General features: G+C 50.5%; 1 protein-coding gene across 2 annotated transcripts in view; it reads left to right on the forward strand.

The window, feature by feature from the left end:
- rimbp2b (RIMS binding protein 2b) overlaps nucleotides 1-25,298 on the forward strand; it is a 71,104-nt gene that overhangs the window by 2,018 nt on the left and 43,788 nt on the right. For both annotated transcript variants that reach the window (XM_029259583.1, XM_029259582.1), the window contains exon 2: nucleotides 23,653-23,739. The gene's annotated coding sequence lies outside the window, so the exon portion shown is untranslated. The remainder of the gene's footprint in view (nucleotides 1-23,652; nucleotides 23,740-25,298) is intronic.

Raw genomic sequence — 25,298 nt, forward strand, 5'->3', positions numbered from 1 at the left:
AGTGAAACTGGCCAGTAGGTGGCGCGGCAGTTCGGGTCGTCACTTTCACTTCGATAGATCAAGGCTTGGATCTCACCTCCTTCTGTGGCATCCTTGATCGACGTACTTACCCTGGATCGATCGTGTAAGCGTCAGCCTGTGGTTTACGTGGGTAAATGAAGTCAGTTTGGACGAAGGTGAAGCTCATCTCAGTCGCACTTCCTGACGTGAGGTGTTGGTGTCACGCGCTGCGGTGTCATGTCGACCGTTGCTGTCAGGATTTTGTTACATCTTTCATGAAAACATGTTCTGTCCTGTCACAACTCATGAGCTGAGATGAACTGAGGAGACGGATTCCTCGCAGGCCGATGTTCCGGCGTCGCTCTGATCTTCGCATTATCGGCACGCAACGTGAAACCGCCCCGGGGGGCTCCAGCAGACCCTTTTTTCTGCGCTCAAAGTGCTCCGTCTTCTCGGAGAGGAACTGGGCCACTTGGAGAGAACTCACACGCGTCACTACTTTTATTGTTAAAGTGACACACGGCTGCTCCGGCCCAGCGATCGATGGAAATTGCAGCCTTGGCCCCGCCTCCAAGGACCAGTACAGGTGGAGTGGGCGGGGCATGCTTACTGAGCCCAGGGGGAGAAAATGGGCGGCAAGAGATGAGCAAAGAGGCTGGTTGCGATCTCGGTTTACCTTTATACTGACGGGGGCACTGGAAGGGCCCGACCTGGTCGATGCGACACCACAGCTGCGAGGAGAAGCCGCACCGTTTGAGGAGCTCACGCAAGCCGGCCCCATTAGAGGGGTTTTCCCTCTCGTACCCGAACACGGCTCTCAAGGCGGTCCAGCGCCGTTTGTTTACTTGCTTGCATAATACCCTCTGTGTAGCTGCCATCATACCGAATTGCACGTTTTGTCCCAGAAACACCGCGGTAATGTAGCAATGCTGAAATATTAATATTCCTCATGAATAATTGATACCTCATTATATTGCGTGTGTGTGTGTGTGTGTGTGTGTGTGTGTGTGTGTGTGTGTGTGTGTGTGTGCGTGCGCAGTAAGGAGAGGTTTCAAGCATGGGTGTCATATGCAAGTGCTTGGAGCCATTATTTCTTTGAAGTTATTGCAAGGGCTTTGTGTGTGTGTGCGTTTCATGTTAAACTGCCATTAAAAATGTTCAGGGGAATAACTTCTTAACTTAATAAAAACTTGTGATTCAGTATAGTAATTCTGCCACTGACTGGTTTGAGATGTCGCTCTGTGTGTGTGTGTGTGTGTGTGTGTGTGAGCTGTGCTCATGCATAGAATGCAGAGTTGTGCTACTGACCAATCCCAAAGCTTGTGGGGAGCTCCGCCCCATTCCTCACCGACTGACCAACGAGATGCTGTGTGGGCGTGGCCTGAGCGGCAACCATACAACCTACCGCGTGGTTCCATCATTTTGGTGAAGTTATGGAACGGAGGCTCGTTACTTTTACACTCTTGGTATGTAAATGTATTTTATAGCAGTGGTCGATTCCTCGAGTTCCGTCTTTAAAGATGTGGACGACCAAAGTGTTCAGTGTTACATTTATCTGCTTCTTTTCTCCAAAGTGACTCATAGTGTTACACTTATTTAGCCGTTTACACAGCTGGGTAATTTTACTGAGGTAGGCCAGGGTAAGTACTTTTCTCAGGGGTACTGCAGCTGGAGGTGGGATTTGAACCTTCAACCTGTGAATCCTAGGGTGGTGGAGTCTAATCCCCCCGTTTATCTCTCTTCTGCTTGAGTCAAAGTTATGGAGAGTTTGCACAGCCTTCTGGAACACCTGACTTTGTTTGGGGTGGAAGGGTTCGAATCGCTGCCCTTTGACCTTTAGGTTGCAGGTTCAAGTCCCCTTCTTGCTGTATTCCCCTTGATGAAGGTACTTACCCTGAAGTGATACAGTAGAATTTACCCAGCTGTGTGACCTGGTAGAAACATTGTTAGCTCCTCTGGAGAGAAGCGACAGACTAAGTAGTTAACGCACAGCTGTGTGATCATAACTCTGAAATACTGCGATCTTCTGCCCTCGCTTTATGTCCTCGGATGTATTTCCAGTTTCTCGGTGCCGTCAGTCTAAGAACGAGTGAATGAAACACGTTTACAGCAGGGACAAGAGCTTCCAGAGATGTTCCGCCGGTCTCGCTGCCCGCCGCTGTGGCCCAGATCTCCCGTTGAAGCGAACTGGCTGCGGCTCCGGGTGCGACCCGGGGATGTTCCACAGCACATCTCCTACAGGAGCGGAGACCCACCCAAACACCCCACTTTCCCTGTAAAGTCCCAGGACGGTCAGCGGTCTCTGCACACGCCCGCAGAGGGTGGAGAAGAAGGTTCTGGTTCTCCCTGGACCGCCCGCGTTTCCGAACCGCCAGGTGGAGCTTCTGCACTCCTGGAGTCTCGGCCATGAGGCACAATAAGGCCTTGAAATGGTTTATTACTTTGCTGCAGCAGGTGTTATCCATCACTGACGTTCGCACACACTTACGTCAATGCGCCTGTGCGCGTGTGTGTGTGTGTGTGTGTGTGTGTGTGCGCGCGCGCGCGCGCGTGTGCATGTGTGTGTGTGTGTGGATGTCTCTGCTCCCTCTTTCAGCACAGCCTGAAATTTTCTGATCTACTTGCACCCAAAACAAGAACCATCCAATGTTCCAGGTTACAGAGCGGCTTCTTTCTAGAACGTTCCGTAGCCTGTGGGTCACAGTAGCAAAGAAAAGGAAAAGAATTTAAAAATGTAAATGGATAACAACGAAAGACATAATGACATTAGGATTAAATGATGTTTAAATAAGAGCGAACAGTGCAGTACGGTAATAAAAAACGCAAATGCACTCTGTCAGGGAGCTTCAGCTCGAACCCAGGACCACAAGCTCTCCGTGAGCTGCTGGATCGCTGCGTTACTTCAGCCGCAGTGTCATGCTGGGTAATGATGGTAATAATGATGTTATTACACGATGCACCACTCCCACTTCTCTTTAAAGAGAACGGTGGCGGGGGTCCCTGTCTCGCACCTCCACCCTGAGATGGGGGGGTCCCTCGTCCAGCCGTCCCTCCTGCCGCTCGCCACTCATGATAGTGACACTAATAAGGCGCATCAGGAGGACACACCTTCACACAACCGTCGGTCTTCTGCTGCTCAGGCTCCTGTTGCCTCTCACGCTGGATATTTATTATGTACTGTTCTTTATGTTGGGTGTGCGGTGGTGCAGCGGGGTTGGCCGGGTTCTGCTCTCCGGTGGGTCTGGGGTTCGAGTCCCGCTTGGGGTGCCTTGTGATGGACTGGCTTCCTGTCCTGGGTGTGTCCCCTCCCTCTTCAGCCCTGTGCCCTGTGTTACCATGTTAGGCTCCGGTTCACCGTGACCCCCCTTGGGATGAGTGGTTTCAGGCAACGTGTGTGTGTGTGTTTAACATAAATCTTTAAGTGATTTTCAGGAGTAGAATAAAAACAGATAAAAGCACGACACAAAATATATAAAATACTGCCTTGAAGATGAAGAATTGGGAGGAATCCTTGTACTTTTTCCACCAGCCGTCTCCTCTCATTAGTACCATCATCATTTTTCTCCCACGAGGGAGGATATTGGGTAAAATGACACAAAAAAATAAAAAAACCCCTAATATCTGCAAGTATTCAAAGTTAAGTGAACACAAAGATATTTCATTAAAACGTCAAACATACTATTTACATATAATAATGTTATTGTCATGTCAACGTGATTTTTAAAAATGACCTCGACGATATGTCAGAATGACTGGTGAGTCACATGACTGGACCCCCCCCCCCCCAACCCCCACCCCATTAATGTGGTCGAGGGATGATCAGCTTTATAATAATAATTTCATAATCCCTTCATGTTTCCTGCTGTTCACTATCGCAGTTCCGTGTGGGAACTTATTGACTGAGGTCGTGTCCGCATGGACGTAACCGTGGCGATGACCCGCTCCCTGCCTTGTCATCCGATGAGGCAGCCCCCCGCCCCCCCCCCCAGGCCTTCATCATTTCCGCTGGCTCTGAGTAGGACCGTGCCGATCGCCGTGACAACCGTCCAGGGAGCCGCACGTCCAATCGGCCCTCGGTTCCACATCTGCTCTGCGGTTTCAGTTTTGTTCACACATTTAGTTTAGTCGCTGTAAAGTGTAACATGTGAGAGGGTCACACTTTACACAGGAATTCGTTTCTCCTCCAACCAGTCAGGTTTAGTGATCTCTGGAGGGGACAGTAGCAGGACCCCCTGGACTTCACTGTCCAACCTGCCGGACACAAGCGCAGCCTTTCGGTCGCACCCCTCGGTGCTGCAGTGAGGTGTCGTCTAGACTAGTGTGGGACTGCGTGGACACGTGTGTCCTCTGTGACCTCAGTGTGTGTGTGTGTGTGTGTGTGTCTCTAACCTTTCAAGCTCAGTGAGCTCGCGGTTGTGTTCAGGTGAACGCACGTGAACTGACCTACAAGTGTGTATTATGTAAGAGCCCGTGAAGCTCAGGGATGCTGGGTGGGGGGTGCGTGTCGGGGGGGGGGGACTGCCGCTCTGCTCTGACCGCATTTGACTTGTTATTTGGCGCGTATTATGTGTGCTGTTAGCAGGGAACTCAGCCAGTGGAGCCCCGGTACGGGCCGTTCGGCTCCCCCACCTCCCCACTGGGAGGTCCTTCATCCTTGCAGTGTCATGGTAACAAAGCCATTGTGTCCATGATAGACAAGGCTGTGGCCCCGCCCCTTCCTCCCTCTGCCTGCTTTCTAAGGCGAGAGATCCATCGGCCCGCCCCTTCGCCACCGGTCCAGTTCTTCGGCCCGCTGCCCCCCATCCCCCATTCCCACCCCATAATAGGGTGTTAAAACCGGGGGCTAAAGTGGCGTCTCGCACACGTCTGTTACTTTAACTGAATTAAACCTTCTGCCCGAATCGTGACGATAAAGTAGTAAACGGGAGGAAAGCGGCGAAGGTGTTAATCGGTGCGGAAAAGGCCGGCACACGACGAGCGAGATAAACATGAGAGGAAAAAGCACCTTTTCCACAAAGCACTAATACTTTCCCAAATATGACACTGAAAACTCGCCCTCATTCGCTCAGTATTAATAACAATAATAATAATAGAAATCACAGAGTTCTCAAAAGGAAGCGGTTCTCCTTCAGATGCTCTCATCTTCTCCTTTCAGAAGCGCTGGAAGATTTGCATTAAAAATAGCGAGCAATATTTGGGACAGGAACTGTGTCTCTGCGCTCATATGAAATTTGCTCCAGTGGTGGGAAGACCAGCAAAAGGCCGGGGGAGATAATGAACTGGGCCCAGTTTCCTGCTGCAGCAGCGTGGAGCTTCCTGTGCGCCGGCGATTCTTCCGGAGCACCCTGGCGACACCCCGGGGACGGTATTCGAACCGTCGGTAGCAGCGCTGCTGCCTCACGTTCCCTGGCTGCTGCGAAGGAGCATGGGTTCGATCCCCACTCAGTTCGTGTGGAGTTTGCACGGTCCTCTCGGTGCTCTGGTTTCCTCCCATAGTCCAAAGACAAGAAGTTCAGGTGGATCGGTGATGCTAAATTTCCTGTAACGAGTGTGTGTGTGTGTGTGTGTGTGTGGCTACCCTGCGATGGGCTGGTGTCCAGTCCAGGGTGTACCCTTCCCCTCAGCCTTGTGCTCAGTGGTTCCAGGATAGGCTCTGGATCATCACGACCCTGAGCGGGACAAGTGGTGAATGGAATTGGATGGATGGATATTAATGAAAAGCAACAGCGCAATAAAACCGCAGAGAAAAATCATTAAAATCACATTAAGACCAAAACCGTCAATCGAAAAGCTTCTCTACTTATTATCCGAACGTGGCGACGGGGGGAGGGGGGGGCTCTGCTCTCTGGGCTCCGTGGGTTTGAATCCCTCCTGGGCTGCTCACCAGTCGGAGGGGTTGGGGGGGCTGTTAGGATTCGAGAAGCCGTGGGGCCCTCGCTGTGCCCCCCCACCACCAGCCCCCGATCTCATCTTCAATAATGCAGCTCCTTCCAGCAGGATCCCTAAACGTTCATCTAATTTTCATAAGGCCGTTATATGAGTGGCACATGGTGGCGGTGGACCGTTCCGGCGAGGCCTCACAGACACTCGCGCAGGGGGGCGGGGTGTGAATTGTTGCACCAGCAGCCCCCCCAGGGGAGACCAATGGGGGACCAGAGAGGATGTCACTGTGCACGTGTGTGTAGATCAACTTAAACCGGTATTGTTTATTAATGTTTATGTGCTGAAGGAGTGCAGAGCTGCTGCACACACACACACACACACACACACACACACACAAACTACCGCCTTGGGCCTTAAAGGTCCCATTCACTCCTCGGTGGGGTTTATACATCAGTGAGCTCATGAAATTCCCACCGTGTCATGTGTTACGTTCTGAGTCTCCAGGTGACACCTGCATCAGAACCGCAAGATGGGCCGTTTGTACATGGACATGTGTCACTGGTTCAAGTCCCACCCCTACTGTACTACTGTGGTAGCCTTGATCAAAGCACTTACTCAGAACTGATACAGTAAAAATTACCCTGCTGTACACATGTCACTCTGGAGAAAAGTGTCAGATAAATTAATTACCTGCACTGATGGCTTCTTGTGGTTTTACACACGTCACACACTTGCTTCTTGGTGTCTTTTCTCCCATTACCTCCCACCTCAGGGTGGGGGCGCTATTGTCTGAGCTTGTTTCCAGGACCTGGCGCTAATGTGGGTCATCAGAGCCTCTCTTTGCTTTAATTAGCATTTCATTATTGTCACGATCATCTCTTTTGGCAGCTCGTCCGACAGGTTTAAATCTCACACACACACACACACACACACACACACACACACACACACACACACACACACACAGGGATTGTTCCAGACAGTTACCGCAGGGAACTTGCTGGACATCAAACCTGACGCTGCAGTGAAGTTCAGGGTCACAGAACCGTACTGCGGAAGCCCTCCGGCTCATGTGGAACACCTTCATGTTGATTTCTTGTGTGTGTGCATATGATCATGTTCATGTGAGTGTGTGTGTGTGTGTGGCACAGCCTCCTGCATGCCCCCACAGCCCGTCTTGCTCTCTGGGGCCATACCCATTGGTGTGTGTATCCAGGAGTGCAGTAGTGGACATGCCGGAGCCTCAACTCAATTGCCTCCTCTCTCTGAGTTGTTTGCTTCATTCATTCTCACACACACACACACACACACACACACACACACACACACACACACACACACAGTCTACAACCTCTTGTCCTGAGTGGGGTCGTGGGGCCTTACCTGGCAACACTGGGCGCAAGGCTGGAGAGGGAGAGGACACACCCAGGACGGGATGCCAGTCCACAGCAAGGCAGCCCAAGCAGGACTCGAACCCCAGACCACCACACAACGGGCACCGGCCAAACCCACTGCGCCCCCTCTTTGCGTCATTCGTTTTTAATTATCTTTTCCAAAAATAAAAATATAATGTTTTTCAGCCACAAAACCCATTGCCCTGTGGATGGACTGAATATATGAATGACTGGAGGATTTCTCCAGAGTGACTTACACTGATTTACCTACAGTATATATATTGCAAGGTAACATGTACCACATCAGTTCAAGGTGAGCACCATGATCAAGGGTATTATGTGCAATCACTCAGGCCAGTTTAAGGGCCTGGACCCAATGTCCGGGTAATAATGTGGTGGGAACCCCCCCCCCCCCCCCCCCCAGTGCTGACCCAGAGCAATATCTCTTCATATTTTCATCTGGGTCACTGGGCACTGGTCCAGAGCGGGGGCTGGGCAACGGGTGCTGTACTGTACTCTACTGCCCTGTACTGTACTGTACTGTACCGCTGTACCGCTGTAACCCGATCGAAGGGCCTCGACAGGCGTTCTCCGCTCCACACGACATCCGATCGGGTTACAGAATTCAGCAGCCGCCCGGCGCCCCGGATTCCAAACCACACCGGGACTCTCGCCCGTTCATCTCCTTGGATGTGGGGGTCCCGCTCCGAGCGCCAGGGGGGATGAGGGAGATCGTGAACCAACCGTGTGCCGTCTGCATGTGGGAGAAGGTAAGGCCTGCGGTATGGAGTACAGAGTGTAGTAAAGCATAGTAATACCTCACAGTGGCGATGACGTGTCTCCACACTGTAGTGTGTCCAGGATGGTCTCCAGGGAAGCTGAGGGGTTTGAGAGCAGTATCTCCTTTTGCATGTAAAGCACTTTGAGCTTTCTAATAATAATAATAATAATGGTAATAATAAGGAATACATTCAGCAGCACAGTTATTAACTTTTCGCCCGTATGTTGTTGGTGTCGTCGTTGATATTGCTGTTCAGTATCACTGAGTTTTTTGTTGGCTCCTGTTCACCACATACAGTATTTCCTTCCAGAACGTTCTAGGCTCCACTTGTGTCCTTAGTGTTAAAGGGCTGTGTCCACTGTCACTGTCGTTGAGTCCATCCACCTGGTTGCTGCTTGTTTTCTTCTTGCTCCACTGTCACCATGTTTTCTAGAGAAAAGATATTTCATCTCATGTCTTTCCTTGTTTGTTGTTTCTTGTCACTTTTTGGCCACATTGTTTGAACTCTGGAGCAAACGTGTTGAGAAGTGCGCTGTGCTGTCCTGAACGCAGCTGGAGGGAACTGAACTGACCCTGTGATGGTCTGGTGTCACATCCAGGGTGTACCTTACCAAGCCTACTGTCATGTGCTTCTAGGATAGGCTCTAGACCACCATGACCCTGACTTGGGATAAGTGTTATTGGTGGAGACTGGACTGAACCGAAATGACCTCAATTGAATTGAATTGAATTGAATTGAATCTTTGAAAAGAGCACTTTCTGTTCACTTTAGCCCAAGTTTGACCATACACGAATTTGGTCACTCCTGCAGCTGGAAGGTACGGGTTTTGGTGACTCATGGTCTCACGTGGTGCAACCCAACCGTCTCGAACCCGTGCATGCGATGCATGTCGCAGGGTCGTGGTAAATGGACACCGAGAGTCGACGGAAAGTCTGTGTTCCCCCCCCCCGGCTGAGGAAGGTGAGAAGCACCTCAGATGTTGCATAACTGCCGGTCGCCTTGCCTTCTCCCCTACTATGGCGTTGCCCTGTTTGCATCATCTTCCAGCCCGATGGAGAGGTGGTGCTGGAACTGCCCACACACACACACACACACACACTCATTCTGGGATGCTGGTTGGAATTTGGCGTCAGATTTCAGTGAAGGAGAGGAGATCTCCTGTCTTCGTCGTCCTGCGATGACTCATGTTCTTTCTCTCCCACGGCCGGGCGAGCGAGCGAGCGAGCGAGCGAGAGAACGAGCGATAAGGGTTCAGGGCGGAAGGGGGACAGAAAAGCTGGAAGAAGGCGAAAGGAGAGAGAGGGGGAAGTGTTCGAAGCGCCTCGTCTGACAAATTGTCATCCTTAATGGAACATGTGCTCGAGGAGCTCCTAGCGCTGCTCTCAGTGCGCCTCTGTTTGTGGATCTGGAAGCTTCTTCAAAACAGAACTGACAGGCCAATTATTCTCAGATAGCATCTCAGGTTCCTGGATTACACCGCGCAGCTCGACTTTATATTCCCACAACGATGGCGTGAGCAAATAATTACGGCGATGCTCGCTCCTCTCGGAAGGCCGCCCCAGAAGAGGCATTTGCACGGTGATTGGTCCCCGGGGGGGTCTCCGTGACGCGGGGCGACAGCTGGCGGGGAAGTTGGCCGTGACATTTACAGCGATTGAGGATGCGGTGAATTGTCGGGTTCCGCAGCGTAACAGAATTCAGCTTCGCGACCTGTTCATCCTCGCTGTGGTGGCCAGCAGGTGGCGCAGCGGTTTGAGCATCACCTCGTAATGGAAGGAGCCGGGTTCCATACCCTTGATCACGTTACTTACCTTGAACTGATGCAGTAAAAATTGCCCTGCTGCATGAATGGTAAATCGGTGTAAGGAGCTCAGCGCACAAACCTCACACTGTAAATGTGAGAAATATGAATACGTACAAATGACTTGTACATTTAACCTTTGACCTCTCGTTCCTTGGCCTGTTTCTTTCCTGCGCTGCGCTCGGGACACGGCGAACCTGGTTTCACCGCGTTCCTGCCACAATTCGCCTGCCGTCTGAGTCTTCGCGCTGACGCGCCTATTCTTAGCACTTTGTGTCCAAAGATGCTCGTCTCGCCCCAAAACAGCTCCCATTAGCAGGAAGCGAGAGACGTCACACCTCTGCTCACCTCCAGCTGCGAACTCCACGCAGCCCCGCTATACGTCACCTTCGGTTCGCTTCGGGCTCTTTTCATTCACCCCCCACGGAATCCCACAGGTCTTAGCTTCAACGTGCCCAAATGGAGTTACCCCAGCGTTGTGACTTTACTCTCCTTTACCGTGCAGCGACTCGCCGTTCTTATTAAACCTTCTTTACCACAATCCCTCCAACCGACACCGTGGGGGGGCACCTGTCCCAGGGGGAAATGTGAGTCAAGACACGGGTCCCACCACACTCAGTGATCATGGAAACGGTGTCTCGTGTCTCATCTATATTAATAATTAATATACAGAGCTGGTGAGAAGTTTGAGTACACGTGCTTAAAACGAGATTCGTCCGGCCTGTAAAACCGAGAAGCTGCGCCTTTGAGGGGTGTAAGTCAGTCTTTCGGACTGATGAGTGAAAATGGAAAATATTTGGGTGCAGCTGCTGAGTATTTGTAAGACACAGGAAGGATGAGCACGTGAACTGTCCCCGTGTGGGTCCCGCTGTCCAGCATGGTGGTGGCAGTGGGATGGTGTGGGGCTGCTTTGCTCTGCGACACAGCTGGTGATCTTTACCAAGTCCACAGCAATCTCAACCAGCGTGGTTACCATAGTGTACCTGAGAGACATGTCGTTCCACCAGGCTTACGGCTGGTTGGGCGGTCCTTCGTTCTCGCAGAAAGATACCGACCCAAAATACACCGCAAATTTGTGTGACAACTATCTGACCAAGAAGGGATATGAAGCATTGCCCATTGCTAGAAACTAGTGTCCTGCACGTGTACTCAAACTTTTGACTGCTAGTGCACAAATCAGTGTAACGTGCTGCAAATGAGTCATGTGGCACTCGACAGAGAAAGAGTAAAGTGCGAGAAGAAGGCCACGTCACGGCCGGTTTAGTTATGGGGTCGACTCTACGTGAGCCAGTGACTGAGCAGGACCGCACTGTGCAGCGTCCTGTTAGTTCCTCAAAGGGCCCCATAGGGGGCGCAGCCCCACAGAGCACCAGAGCCTGTGCAGAGTGTCCTTCTTCAGGCTCCTCCAGCGGTAACCGCGTGTGAACAAGGCCACTGGTGTATTTGTCGTCTGGTAACATGTTACCCTCTTCTGGTGGAGCTGCGTTGAAGCAATTACTTAATTAATCTCCTGAGCTCACCTTCTCAACCATTCCAGATATTTGTTTACAGTCTGGATGAGCGAGTGTGCAACCAAAGAGACGCAGCTACATAAACTCTCTGATGGGTGGCAGGCTGGGATGGAACCGCCCCCCCCCCCGCCACTGGCTCTCCTCTTGGATACTCGTACAGCCCGTCCCCCAAACAGGCAGTTACTTTGACATTCGTTCAGTTCTGAGATGTTTTTCTCTGAAATGGCTTACATCTCAGAAAGCAAAAGTGGTTCAACAGACAAAAAGCTTTAGCTACAGATACAGGATTGATGGACACACAGCTTGAGCATGTGACATCACCATGTTGCTGGTTCACATCCCCCCAGTAGCTTCTCTAAAAGTGACATTAAGAGAGCAAATACATATATAGTCATAGTAGATGGTGTTGGACTCATTTTTGGAGCTGTTAGGAGATCAAGAGAAAAGTGACTCTCAAAGAATGGGTTCGGGACCCTTCTTGAATGTGGCAGGAGGGATTCAGCAGCTCTGAGGGACAGAGGGAGGCAGCCTTCTAGCTGCAGCATCCTGTACCTGCTCGAAAGGCTTGATGATAGAGACCAGAAAACCACACCAAAGGGAGCTGCCATTGACCAGGTGAGATTTCACCACAGTCTGGACCAGCAGCTCCACAGAGTGTGTTGTGACGTCATAGCGAAGGATTCTGCAGGACCAGGTTATGGCCTCGATGCGTCGACTCAGAGACTTGAGTAGTTTGTTAGCCCCAGGCTCTCGACTGATGATGTGGACGAGATGAGCGAGCTGTCCGGTGTGACAGAACAGGAGGAGTCTGACGGCAGCCCATGATTGACGGCATCTAAAAATGAGACGAGATTGATGGTGGTTCATGTCCAACAGGCCGCGTGGACAAATTAAATATGTTTGACGATAAACACCCGAGAAACTGCATGAGCCACTTGAATTAGTTCGATGATTGCCCCGAATACAAGACATGCGTGAACACACACATACAGTACATCTTTCACTCTTGTGCTGGGCATATAAGCATGAGAGCACCAGCAGTAAGTGGGGCTGAAACCAACGACCTTCAGGTTACAAGTCACGTCCTTAACTGCTGTGCCAACTGCTGCCTCTATACAAGTAAAGAATGGTATAGCGGCCTATTAGACTGGTGTTGTAGTGATTGCGTGTGCGTATGTGTGTGCGTGTGTATGTGCGTGTGTGCAAAACGGTGCTAAAACTGGGCCAAGGTCAGGTGGAGGCTGGAGCGGGCTGTACTGGGCGGGGCGTGGGGGTGGCCGCAGTGGACAACCAGGTGCATTGTGGGTCTGGACTCTTGCTGCTGGCACACCTCCAGCGCAATAAGAACAACTGATTTTTCATTTAGCGAGAGTTCAGAATAGGGTGGGGAGGTGCAGCAGGTCGTGGAGAGCAGGTGGGTGTGAGCTTGCGCCCCTAACACGCCGTCTGGACACAGTGACAGGTAGGGTCAGTTTGGTCAAGGGACGGGCAGGTGGACACTGCCAGCGCCGCGGTAAACACATCGTCCTCCACAGCGTCACGTGTCAGACCGAGCCGCATCAGATCATAAACACACACACCAGCAATGAGGCCCCAACGCGCCCCGTCTGCTGGGCATCATTACGAACAGAAACATGACATCATCGACTTTACGCTCCCTTCGAAGCTCTTTGTGTGATTCTGTGCGCTCGTCCGCTCGCTGTGATGTTGCTGCCTGGTCCTTCTCATCGGGGTGATCTGGAGTGTGTCCTGTCTCTACTCACTGATGCAGAAGTGTGTGATAACCCTGCGGGGTGCCGTGGCTCCCTGGCTTCTGTCACTGCAGCCCTGCTCAGATGGCTCCGCCCACACCACCATCCAGCACCTTTGATGAAATATTAACAGTTCCCCAATTTATTCCTTTATCTGATAGGACGATTTATATTTACTTACTTACCTGACTCTTCCCCAAAGGAATAATGTTAAGCTACTGACACTGATTTACCCATTTATACAGCAGGGTAATTTTGTCCAGGGGAGCAGGTGGCACAGTGGTTAAAGAGGCTGCCTCTGGGCTAGGGTTTGAATCCTGCTGCAGTGCACTTGAGCAAAGTACTTACCCTGAAAGGATACGGTAAACATTACCCTCCTGTATAAAGGAGTAAATCACTGTAAGTAGCTTAACATTGTTGTTTTGAAGAAAAGAGTCAGATAAATGGACGTTAGACTTCATCGTAGGCCACGCGGCACTTCCCTGGAATGTCAAGTAGGCGCTGGCCCTTTAACTGCTCACACAGGTATGCTAATGTGCTGCCCCACGGGAATGTGCGCAGAACCACGTGCTGGTTATCTTTACCTCCCATATTCCTCGGGCTCAGACCCTGTAACCAGCTATTAATGAGATGTTCTCTCTGGATCCCAGCACTTGTAAAAGACTGACTGCGGCGGGAAATGGCTCTGATCTTCAGGTGTAATTTACCATTAAATACACAAGGTGCATGCAACGGGGGTGCGGTGGTGTAGTGGGTTGGACTGGGTCCTGCTCTTCAGTGGGTCCGGGGTTCAAGTCCCGCCTGGGGTGCCTTGCGGCAGACTGGCGTCCCGTCCTGGTTGTGCCCCCTCCCCCTCCAGCCTTACGCCCTGTGACAAGTGGTTTCAGACTGTGCGTGAGTGTGTTAAATGAAGAAAGTTCTACTAAAAAATACAGGCATCTATTGATTTACGAAATAAATCTGTTCTTGAAAACGGAGCAAATATCAAAATTTCGGACACCGAAAATCTATTTCCCATTATTTTAACTGGGGGGAAAAATAATGTTTCCCAGACCATCCAAAAACCCGAATGAATTTTCTCAAACATCAGTAGGACAGTATAATACGCTGTATATCTATCAGGCCATGATTTCAGTCTAAATTAAAGCACATTTACACACTTACTGTTCTGAAGTAATTCCCCTTTTTCATCTTAATTTATTGGTTCTCTGCAGGAGGAGCAATAAACCGAGCCGAGATCCACTGAGCTCATTGCGTCTATTGTGAACGACTTTCTAAAACTGCACAATGCTGCTAAAATGCTCATAGATGCTTGAAAAACGATCAGTGAAACCTTGCCCAACTGTCTCTAAATACCACACCCAATACAGGCAACAGACACTCCTGTCTGGTCTCATACACTTGCTATAAATCCTCACTTTTTTAAAGCAGCTCTTACATTCATAACACATTAACACAGATACACCAACTACAGCTCCTCACTGCACTCCTGCTGCACTCGTGCGACTTCACAAATGTTTTGGACACGCTTCAGATGAATTTCATTATACCGATTTTTTGCTTCATAAATCAAAAATTAGGTATGACAAGCAAAGAGCCGTTATACCTAAATCTGGATAAATGGAAGGATGCCTGTAAACTGGAAAATGTTGGCATCATCGAAAAAAGCGTAAGACTGCCATTCGTAGTCGGAGAAGTTGCTTTATCGCACATTTCTACACGTTGGTCCTTCGTTCAGAGCTGCTGAATTCACACTCGCTGTTTTCATTGTGCGGCAAGGGTGATGCGGACGAGTCTCTGAACACGACAGGCTTCACACGTGTGCAGAACCGCTGGAAAACCGTACGCTTCGCTGGAATGCGGAGCTCCTCGTCGCCTCGAGACGCGGAGCCCCTGGTTGAGTCTGGTGGCCACATTTACGTGCTTTCTGGGATTTTATTTACCACACCCAGCTTAACTGTTCCTCGCTTAGAGGAAACAAATTCCCACAATCCCTCGTTGTGTTACTGGGTCGGAGCCGCAGTTTGTTGGACATTTCATGTTCAGCGGATAAAAGGATTTTAAGTTGACCTGAGGTGACCCGCTCTGCTGTGACAGCCTGTGCGGAAGCCGCACGGGGGAGCGAGTCGCGGGTCCCACCTAGACACTCTGGGGACCTGGCCGACGGCCCACCCCCCAGGGGTCGGATCCCCCGGCACCACCGCTGCGCGCCCAGCGCAACTCGTCTCACGATCATCTCGCAGTTACCTTAGCGATCGTGTCACGATCATCTAACGATCATCTCAGATCGTCTCGTCCCCTGGCGGCAGAGGGCTTCCGGAACATGCGTCCCGTGCCCCTCGCCCTCGTCGCAGCCGTCGACACGAGAGTGCGGCGCGGATGGGAGCGAGGCGCTAAGAGAACAACAAGGAGAAAAAAGCCCAAGGTTAGAAACGCACTTGGAAATCTGTCTTCTGGGGCCCACGATTTTTCTCCCTCGTCTCTGTGAAAAGACACCCAGAACGGAGCGGAAACGCGATTAGTCTTGCTGTCACTTTGCATTCAGTCAGAGGAAGCGGGTGCGGGAGGGGCTTGGCAAGCTGGAGTGCAGAACGAGGCCCATTTATTGTGTCCCTGCCGCTGCGCAAAGACTGGGACTGCAGCCCACATATTATTATCGTTATTATTATTATTATTATTATTATTATTATTATTATTATTGGAAAGCTCTTTTCTCCAAAGTTAGGCAGTGAACGCTGTGTCCAGGACTCGAGAACACGGGAACTTCCGTCTTACTATCTTTTATTAACTTGAAATAGCACATACAACATTCCTGAGTATCCGGCCACTTCCAGTTTGCTTTTTTATCCATATAATAAAAAAAGAGACTACGCCCACTTACATGATATAGAGACATACCTCCGTTTATTCACCGGGTAGGTGCTGTGAAAGTCTTGGATGTAGCCATAATACATTTTAAAAATCCTTTGTAAGCTTTTACTGTTAATATTTTTATCAAGTTACAGTAAAAGCAGAAGTAATTGAAAGTAAAAAACACTTTGTCTCCACAAACTCTTGTTCAGTGCTGATCGTTGACCAGTTCATCTCGTAAACATGTTCAACGTTCCTCGTGCTGTTATTGATCGCTGACACTCAGGAACGCCAGAGAGGAGCCGTAGGAGCCGTTCTCTCCCCGCAAGGACGAGAACTTAACGGAACGCAGCAACAACAACCAGGGTCTGGAAGTCGCACTGTTTATTTCCTCTATATTTATGATATTTATGTTCAGGATCCTACTAACAGTTATGATATCAATCGCAAGAAGAGATAAACACACAACACCAGCTGCTGCCGAGTGACGGTACAGATCCTTCTGAAAATTGGATCCCTTCCCGACACGGCGGTAACTCATCATCCCGTTCGCGTGGACGCCATGGAGACCAAGCGTGAAGCTGCGTTGTGTAAATGGACCGCATGACAACCGCAGACATGAAACGGAAACGTGTCCAAAAACGGGGCTGGGGTTGATGGGGGGCGGGGGGGGGCGCAGGACGCCTCCACCCCTCGGGTTTTTCGGGGCGTGTGACTCCACCTGGGAGGGGGTTGGCCTGGTTGTTTAGTTGCAGAGTGAGGCGTCACGCACTGGGAAACGAACCAATTTGTGTGTGTGTGTGTGTGTGTGTGTGTGTGTGTGTGTGTGTGTGTGTGTATCATTTGCCACCCTCCCCTGAGTCCCCCCTCCCTCAGTGACTGGCAGCAGCAGTGTGATGCTCTAACTGTCATCCTGTCACCACAATCTGTTCTGCTTGTGATGCCCCCCCCCCCGCCCCCCACTGAGTCCCACACTGATATTCTAAGTTACATTTAATTTCACACACTGTTAAGTTAGACCCCCCACTATCCATACACTGCTCTCACTGCTCAGCTTCTGCTTTGGCTCACGAGCTACTCCACCCAAAGTGTTGCATGTCACCCGCATCATTACCGTAACAGTATGTCACCTGCTCCATTGCCGTAACGGTGTATCACCCGCTTAATTACCGTAACGGCGTATCGCCGGCGTCATTCCCGTAACGCCGTGTCACCTCCTTCGTTACCTGCTTCGGCAATGAGCGTGTCACATACATGAATAATACTCGAGTGCCATCGTCTTCATTATTTGACCGTTTCACATTTGCTCCGCTGATGTGAGTATAGGTCACGTGCTTCGGTAACATCGCTGAGCTCTTATTCTCGCTAATGGGATTAAATGGCTAAATTTAATATTTCAAGAAAAATGTTCATTTTAAGCAGAAATACACTGAGTGACACAGAGTGCGTCCGTTTCCTTCGGCTTCTGCCCCGACGAAGGATGAGACTCGTGCACAAGCGTTTTACAGTGACCCTAACAGTGACCCTAACAGCGACCACTTTGTCCCAAACACCGAGCGGCTATGATTCATATCTGAGTGACGTTTCGTTCGTCTGCGGACAGTTGGCTGACGGGTTTTTTTGGATTTCCCTCTATAAAACAGTAAGCTGTAAGGAACCGAAACAAAGTCTCCGCTGTCTAAATGATGAATCGTTCAAGAAAACTGCGCAAGTAATACATTTGGGAGTGCGGAGCCGTGGAAGAAATATAATGTCTTTAATCTTATATTGCATAATTTCATTTGAAGGCCTTTCAGCCTGATTTCCATCATCTGGCGCCGGGACTCTTACACCAGGGTGTAATATGGTACTGTACTGTACTGCGCTGTACTCGCCATCTGCAGGGCATCGTATTCCTCCCTGAAGCGTCTGTGAAGAAAAAGTGTCCAGAAACACAATGGATTGTTGGAAAAATGCACGCGCTGCATCGTTAGGAAACCAGAGTATCGTTCTGGAGAAGTCGCTGCTTTATTATATGGATGCTGTGCAGTATGAAATATAGCGAACGCAGCGAGTCGGTAAGACATTTACGTTTATTCATTTAGCTGACGCTTTTCTCCAAAGTGACTTACAATGTTAAGGTTACAATTATTTACCCATTTATACAGCTGCGTAATTTTACTGGAGCAATTCAGGGTAAGTACCTTACTCAAGGGTACTACAGCCAGAGGTGAGGCTTGAACCTGCAACCTTTGGGTCCAAGGGCAGTTGGTCATTATATCTGAGTATCGTTTAGATAATGCAGTATAATACATGACTGGATTATGGTAAAAACAAATAAAGATGAATTTAAATAAAAATTAGGAAAAGTGATGTGGTCCTTATTTGCACGTAAAGGTGTAAAGTTTCGGTGTTTCACTGCAGACTCTGCGGTCAGTGTGAGGTCACACTCGGGGGCAGCTAACAGGGGGGACGACAGTGTCGAGCTCGAGTTGCCGAGGGCGACAGCAGTGTCGCGCACAAGGCGTGACGGTTACTGCGGGGGGTGGGGTGGGGGGGGTGGCTCTCAGAGAGCGCACAGACGAGGAGAGCGGAGCACAGGCGTCGGCCACAGCACCTCGAGGGGAACCACCGGTCGGCGTGGGTGAGTGACCACTGGGGGGTCTGTGCCGGTTCACAGAGCCTCACCGCTCACACACACACACACACACACACACACACACACACACACACTCCTTGCGATGCACAACCCTGTTGTTGCTCTGTTTGAGGCGCCTCCTTCACTTCTCCTGCTGCTGAGCCCCGTTGTCGCCCACCTGCCTCCTGGGTGCACTCCAGTCGGCAGGGGGCGCTGTGCACAGCTGTGGCCTCGGTGTTTCCTCTGACTGTTGGACGTTGTGCTGGTCTTGTGTGGTCACACCCCCTGCTCCAGCTGGAACTGGTTATTATGATTAACAGGGTGTGTGTGTGTGTGTGTGTGTGTGTGTGAAAGGGCAGCAGGGGGCGTACTGGTTAGAGCCTCTGACTTGACCCAAAGGTCAGGTGAACCTCACTGGACTGGGCTCTGGGCTTGAGGGTTGTAGGTTCAAATCCCATCCTCCTGCTGTAGTAGCACTGCACTAGGTACTCATCTTGAATTGATACAGTAAATGTTACCCTGCTGTATGAAAGGGTAAATCAGTGTAAGATGCTCTGGAGAAGAGTGTCAGGGGAAATGCGAATGATGAAGTGCGTAAACCGCTCTGTCTTCACCGTCTGTTCTGTGGCTCCATGCGGCGCTATTTGAATGTCGCCAGACGGGTTTCGCTCGAGTTTTGTCGGTGACGCCCGAAGCCTCTTGGCGCCGGGCCTCCTGTGGAGAGTAAAAGGGATCTGAGGGAAAGAGAGCTGTTTTTAACGGCTCCTACGAGACACATTCGTGCGCGTCGTCAGGTCTGTGTTTGTGTGTTTAAATGACTTTTCTTCATTTTGCTGACACCATTCGACTGACATGGTTATTTACACTGTTATTTACCCACTTAGACTTTAAGGTAACCGTTACTGTATTGATTCAGGGTGAGTGCCTTGATCAATGGTACAACAGCGGGAAGTGGGATTCAAACCCGGGTGCGTGTGCCACCCGCTGTCTTCAACCCCCGGCCCGCGCCTCGCTGTTGCCATGACGACAGGTCAGGTGTCAGATGCACCTCGCCGCCCCTCCCTCCTCCATCCGTTTGACTTCCTGTCCCTCCCGTGTCGGGACACCGAGCGCTGCCCTCCTGTCCAGTGCTGCCCAATGTGCTCCCATGATGCCTCACCTGCCCGGCCTTATAACTGCCCCAGCTATGATCACACCTTTTGGTGAAGGTGGGTGGGGGAGCGGGTGTTTCCTGACCTATATTAACATATTTAAACAAGGAACATAATCTGTGAACTTTGTACCACAAACATAAAAAAAAAACTCCTGGTCAAGACCTGAGTCCGTTATGGGGTCTCTAAACATGGGAGCAAACGCACACACGCACACACGCACACACGCCGGCTCTGTGTCGGTCGCAGTGCCATTCTGCAGTCCACCTACACACCGGTTTCTATAGCAACCCTATAAGTCTTCCTGCCCTTTCTCCTCCCATGATGCTCGTTTGCTGCAGCGTCTCGGTGCGAAGCGGGAACACACACAGTGCCGGGGTGGTGGGCATCCCTGTCCTCAGCCAGCGACAGGCCGGAGAAGGGCAGTGCGCTCCCACGGGCACCATCTGCCCGTCTCTCATTCCTTCTCTCTCTCTCTCTCTCTGTCAAACACACACACAGACATACCCGCTCTTTAGGCCTTGTCCACTGCACACTGCTGTACTTTAAAGTGTGTAAAGACTCAGCTGCATGTGTATTGTTCATCCAGCAGGTTGCGTAGTGATTAAAGGAGCAGTCTGGCACTCGGAGGAGTCAGGTTCGAATCCCACCTCTAGCTGTATTACCCTTGATCAAGGAACAAGTGGTCCATTCTGATGATGTCGCTAGTTGAAAACCCCCTTATGCTGTGTTATATAAACCATAAGCATATACTGTATAAGCAATTAACATGCATGAATGCTGTGTTACATAATAAGGCTTTGTTATATTTTTCACTAATTATACAAATTATTGATGTTAAAATAATGCTAATAAAGAAACTGTTAATGTAAAATCAGTACAATAGTGGGGGGTGCGCCGGGTTTGTCCGGGTCCCTCCCTCTGGCGGGTCTGGGGTTCGAGTCCCGCTTGGGGTGCCTTGCGACGGACTGGCGTCCCGTCCTGGTTGTGTCCCCTCCGCCTCCAGCCCTGCGCCCTGTGTTGCAGGGTTAGAGTCTGAGACAAGCGGTTTCGGACAGTGTGTGTGTGTGTGTGTGTGTGTGAGACAGTACGGTAGTTATAAAAATGAAATATAGTACAGGCCATTATTTATGGATAGCGTAGTTAATACTGTACAGAATTAGTCAATCGGTAATAATCACCTTGGTGACTGAGACCCAAACAATGACAGATATGGATGTTATCATACAGCACATGGAGGCTCAGTGTATAATAATTATCATGAAGTCGACAGAACGCCCTTGTATGTTCAGCTCATCATAAGCCACACGTGTTGCAAGTCGAAGACCACCTGTACCGAATGCGATATTGATGCGGTAAAAAGTACCGTGCTGTATGAACGTGTACGTTTCGTCGAGTACAGCAGCAGTTAAATGACTAAATGACCAAATCAGCAGGCAGATGGCGCAGCGATGAGGGACACGGACCAGGACTGCGCAGCTTCTCTGGGTTGGTTCGCTTCTGAGCCGACACCTGTTAACGAGAAGGTCCCGGGATTGAAGCCCACCTCCTGCAGCAATACCCTTGACCTCAAGGTACTGACCCTGAACTGACACAGTAAAAATTACCCTGCTGTACAAATGGGTAAATCACCGTGACTAGATAAACACTGCAGGCTGCTTTGGAGATAAATGAATAAATGTAAACGAGTGTGTGATAAAACAGTCTCGACGTGGTCCTGAGAGTCCGGCCGGCCGCACGCGGTCAAGGCTCACAGGAAGCCCCGCCCCTCGCAGGACTGACACCTTCTTATGGGGCCCCGAGTCTTCGAACCGCAGCTTGTGCGTGAAGGGTCGAGCTGGTGCCACGAGGGGGGGGGTTTACTTGCAAAGGGCTCCACTCTGGACCGGGTGCGGCACAGAGAGTCCGCGGGAGATGCCCCCCTGAAGCCCTCCCAGCCCCCACGAAGGACGGAAATAAAACGCACCACATGTGCGCTGCTTTACTGCTGCGCTTATTATTAGCTGCTCTTGTATCTCCTACATGTTCGCCGCTGAGACACGAGCTCCCAGGGCACCGTAACACGTTGCTCTCGCAATATTACGCATTTGTGCCTTTTTGGCTTTAAAGCAAATAGTAAATTGAAACGAAGTGAAGTGAGAGAAAGACAAAGACACAATCCTGACTGTGAGATATTTGGCTTTTATTGTTATTTGCTTTTCTACTCTATGTATTTATTTGCTGTATACTTATACATGTATATGTGTAATTTTTACAGTAAAATAATTATTTATTATATAATGTATGCTATGTTGTATGTAATACAATGGGCAGCACGGTGGCACATCGACTGCTGTCTCACAGCACCTGGGTGGTGCGAGAGGGCATGGGTTCAGTCCCTGTTCAGTCTGTGCGGAGTTTGCATGTTCTCCCGTGTCTCTGTGGGTTTCCTCTGGGTGCTCTGGTTTCCTCCCACACTCCAAAGACATGCTGCTCAGGTTCCCCCATAGTGTGTGAGTGTCACAGAGAGAGTGTGTGTGTGTTCCACTGATGTATGGATGAGTGACCCATTGCAAGTAGTGTATCTAGCAGTGTAAGTCACCGCGGTGAATAAGGTGTGTGGCCTAATAACACTACGTAGAGTTCATTGGAAGTTGCTTTGGAGAAAAGTGTCTGATAAATAAATGTAAATGTAATACATAAAACCATCTATTAGATATGGTTCTTCCACCTTTGCTTTAGCTGTACAAGTGGGTCACGTTCTCCTGCCAGCTGAGAGCATCATGGATCATGCACTCTGCCTTGGGATCTGAAGGTCACAGGTTTGAATCCCACCCCTGCTGTAGTACTGCCGGGCAAAGTACTTACCCTCAATTGCTCCAGTGAAAATTGCCCAGCTACATAAATAGGGAAATAACTGTAAGCAGAGTAACGCTGTAAGTTACTCTGGTGAAAAGTGTCGGCTGAGTGAACCAAAGTAGAGCGAAGCTGTGAGCTGCAGCTCTGTCCTGCAGGAGGCGCTACAGTCGGCCGTTGTTGGAGGTCGGGATCGCAGCCGTTTGTACAGAGTCCCTCCTGCCGGTGAAGCTCTGGCCAGAACCTCGTATGAGTCGGTCAGAGCGAGCAGGTGGACTGGCCTTGGAGCCGCTGCCGAAATACGCGGGTCGACTTCAGTCTGCCGCCTCCTCTCGGCTCCGTGTTCCTCCACGCATCTCAAACTGTAGTCCGAAATCGCTGGCCTTCTTCCAAGCGCAGTGACGTGAAGCTGCTGCTCTCTAGCTCTTTTCCATCATATCGAAGCTCCTGCCTTCGGGGACAAGAGTCCAGAAGTGGTTCCTAAATGGTCACTGAGCACAGAGTTTGTCTGTGTGTGTGTGTGTGTGTGTGTGTGTGTGTCTGAAACCCTGGAGCAAAGCTGTATGGTTCTTCTCGCTTTCTGGTCTTTTTGAATACCAGCTGAAAGCAGTGGAGGGCTCGGGGGTCGGGGGGAGGAGAGTGGAGATGAGTGCTGGAGGCGGAGCATCATATCTACACTTATTAACCATTTGACAGTTTCCTCCAAAGCCCTATGCTCTGTCAAACTACTCGCTCTAACTGGCCCACATATACAGCAGGGTAATTTTTACTGTATCAGCTCAGGGTAAGTGCCGCAGGAGGTGGGATTCGAACCTACAACCGCTGAGTCCAGAAGCAGCAGCTCTAACTACTACGCCCCCTACCGCTCTGAAGCTGTTTGTGTCTAAGCAGTGGACCAGGGTGGCATTTGCGTGTAGCACATTAAGACCAGGTAAAAACCACACTGCTGTTGTCCTGCCAGCGGAACCAGGATTTGAATCTGAACCTCCTTGCAGTGACACGCATGCGGATGGTGTCAGCGTCCCCCAACCTCACGGGATCGGACCCCCAGTAAAGTAGGTTGCTGTGCTCCCGCAGGAGTTCGAAGTGAAGAGGAAGCCGAAGGAGAACCTCGAAGGCCTTGAGGAGGAGGTCAACACCAGGGACCAGACATGCCAGACTTTGGTGAGTGCTCCGGGTTCGCGTCCTTCGTGTGTCGTGGGACACATCTCAAGCGGGGTTTGTGTGTTCGTCCTTGGGGGGGGGGGGGCGCTTTTCAATGAGAGTGGCGCCGGTCTCCACTCACCTTCCTTGGGTGCGCAGTGTGGTACCTCCCTGGTGTGGTGCATCTTGGGAATTGGGTCGAGAACCTGCACGTGTAGCGCCAGCGGCTCTGGTGTTCGCTAAAGGAGGTCAGCGTTGTTACGCAAGACCCCCACCACAACCCCTACCCTGCATCCCCACCCACTCCCAGATGTAAGGAAAGGTGTGTGTGTGTGTGTGTGTGTGTGTGTGTGTGTGTGTGTGTGTGTGTGTGTGTGTGTGTGTGTGTGTGTGTGTGTGTGCATCTTAAAGGCATTTTACCACCCAGAAAGGCAAATGCCACTCTCGCCCTGGGGCACCCATCTCTGTCGACAAAGGGGGCAGGAGGGGGGCGAGGCGCTGGTGGTGAGGTGGTGGGGGGGGGAGCTTTTGGTCCTACTCTAAAGCAGCACTTTCTGTTTTTTTTGTGCTTTTTTAAAAGTAGCTCCTCTAGTCACAATTTGGGCCGTAAAATTGAGCTCAATAAAAGGGTTTTTTTGGGCATTTTTGAGAGAGCAGAGCATTCTGGGATACCTGTCTACAGCCAACGGGCCCAAAAATACACATCAGAACAGCAGAATTGTGACTAACAGGGTTTTTGATGGTGTGGGACACTGTTCAGATATTACATTTGTGTGTGTGTGTGACTGCGGCAAAGAGCTTCGTTCCCGCTGCACTCGTGGACAGCAGTGACGATGATTTCTCAAGATGAAGATGAAGGGCACAGCAGCGGAACGGAAGGGAAGGGGTGTGAAGAACCGCACGTGAGCGTGTGTGAAAACCGACACACGCATCCGTGTAGCTGCACATGAAAACTCACGCCGATGCACCTGTACCTGTATATACTTGTTTCGTTCTCGCGTCTGCGTGACCCTACTGACGGAAGACTTGGACCCAAAGGTTCGATTCAATCCTGAGTTACAAAGGGGGGGGGGGGGGTGTTCAACCAGGAAAAGTCAAAGGTTACATTGAAATGATGCTCCAGAAGGTGGTGCAACAGAGCCAGGTGTGACACCTCACCTGAAAACAAGGTAACAAGGCTCTGCTCCGCCACTCACTGTGTTATTACCGTATTGTACCGCTGTGTTATTACCACACCCTGCCACTGTGTTATTACCTTACCATACCACTGTGCTGTTACTCTAAGCTGTCGTTGTTACTCCCCTCTCTGTCCTCCTCACTCATCCCTCACCCTGCACTATATATTTTTTATTTTTTTATTTTTATAGAGCGCTCTTCTCACGTAGTGACACAGAGCGCTTTAACACAGGCATAAAGCAAGAAAAACAAATACAAAGACAGTCGACTAATGGCTACCATAATGAAGAACTTATTATAGAGCTATAAGTATACCTATACCTACTGGCCACCGGGGGAAAGGAACAAAAACTCCCAACTGAAGGTAGAGGGAGGAAAAAAAAAACCTCTGGGGGTCCACGGGC

The sequence above is a fragment of the Scleropages formosus genome, chromosome 17 (genome assembly GCF_900964775.1).
Source record: "Scleropages formosus chromosome 17, fSclFor1.1, whole genome shotgun sequence".
NCBI classification, from domain to species: Eukaryota; Metazoa; Chordata; class Actinopteri; order Osteoglossiformes; family Osteoglossidae; genus Scleropages; species Scleropages formosus.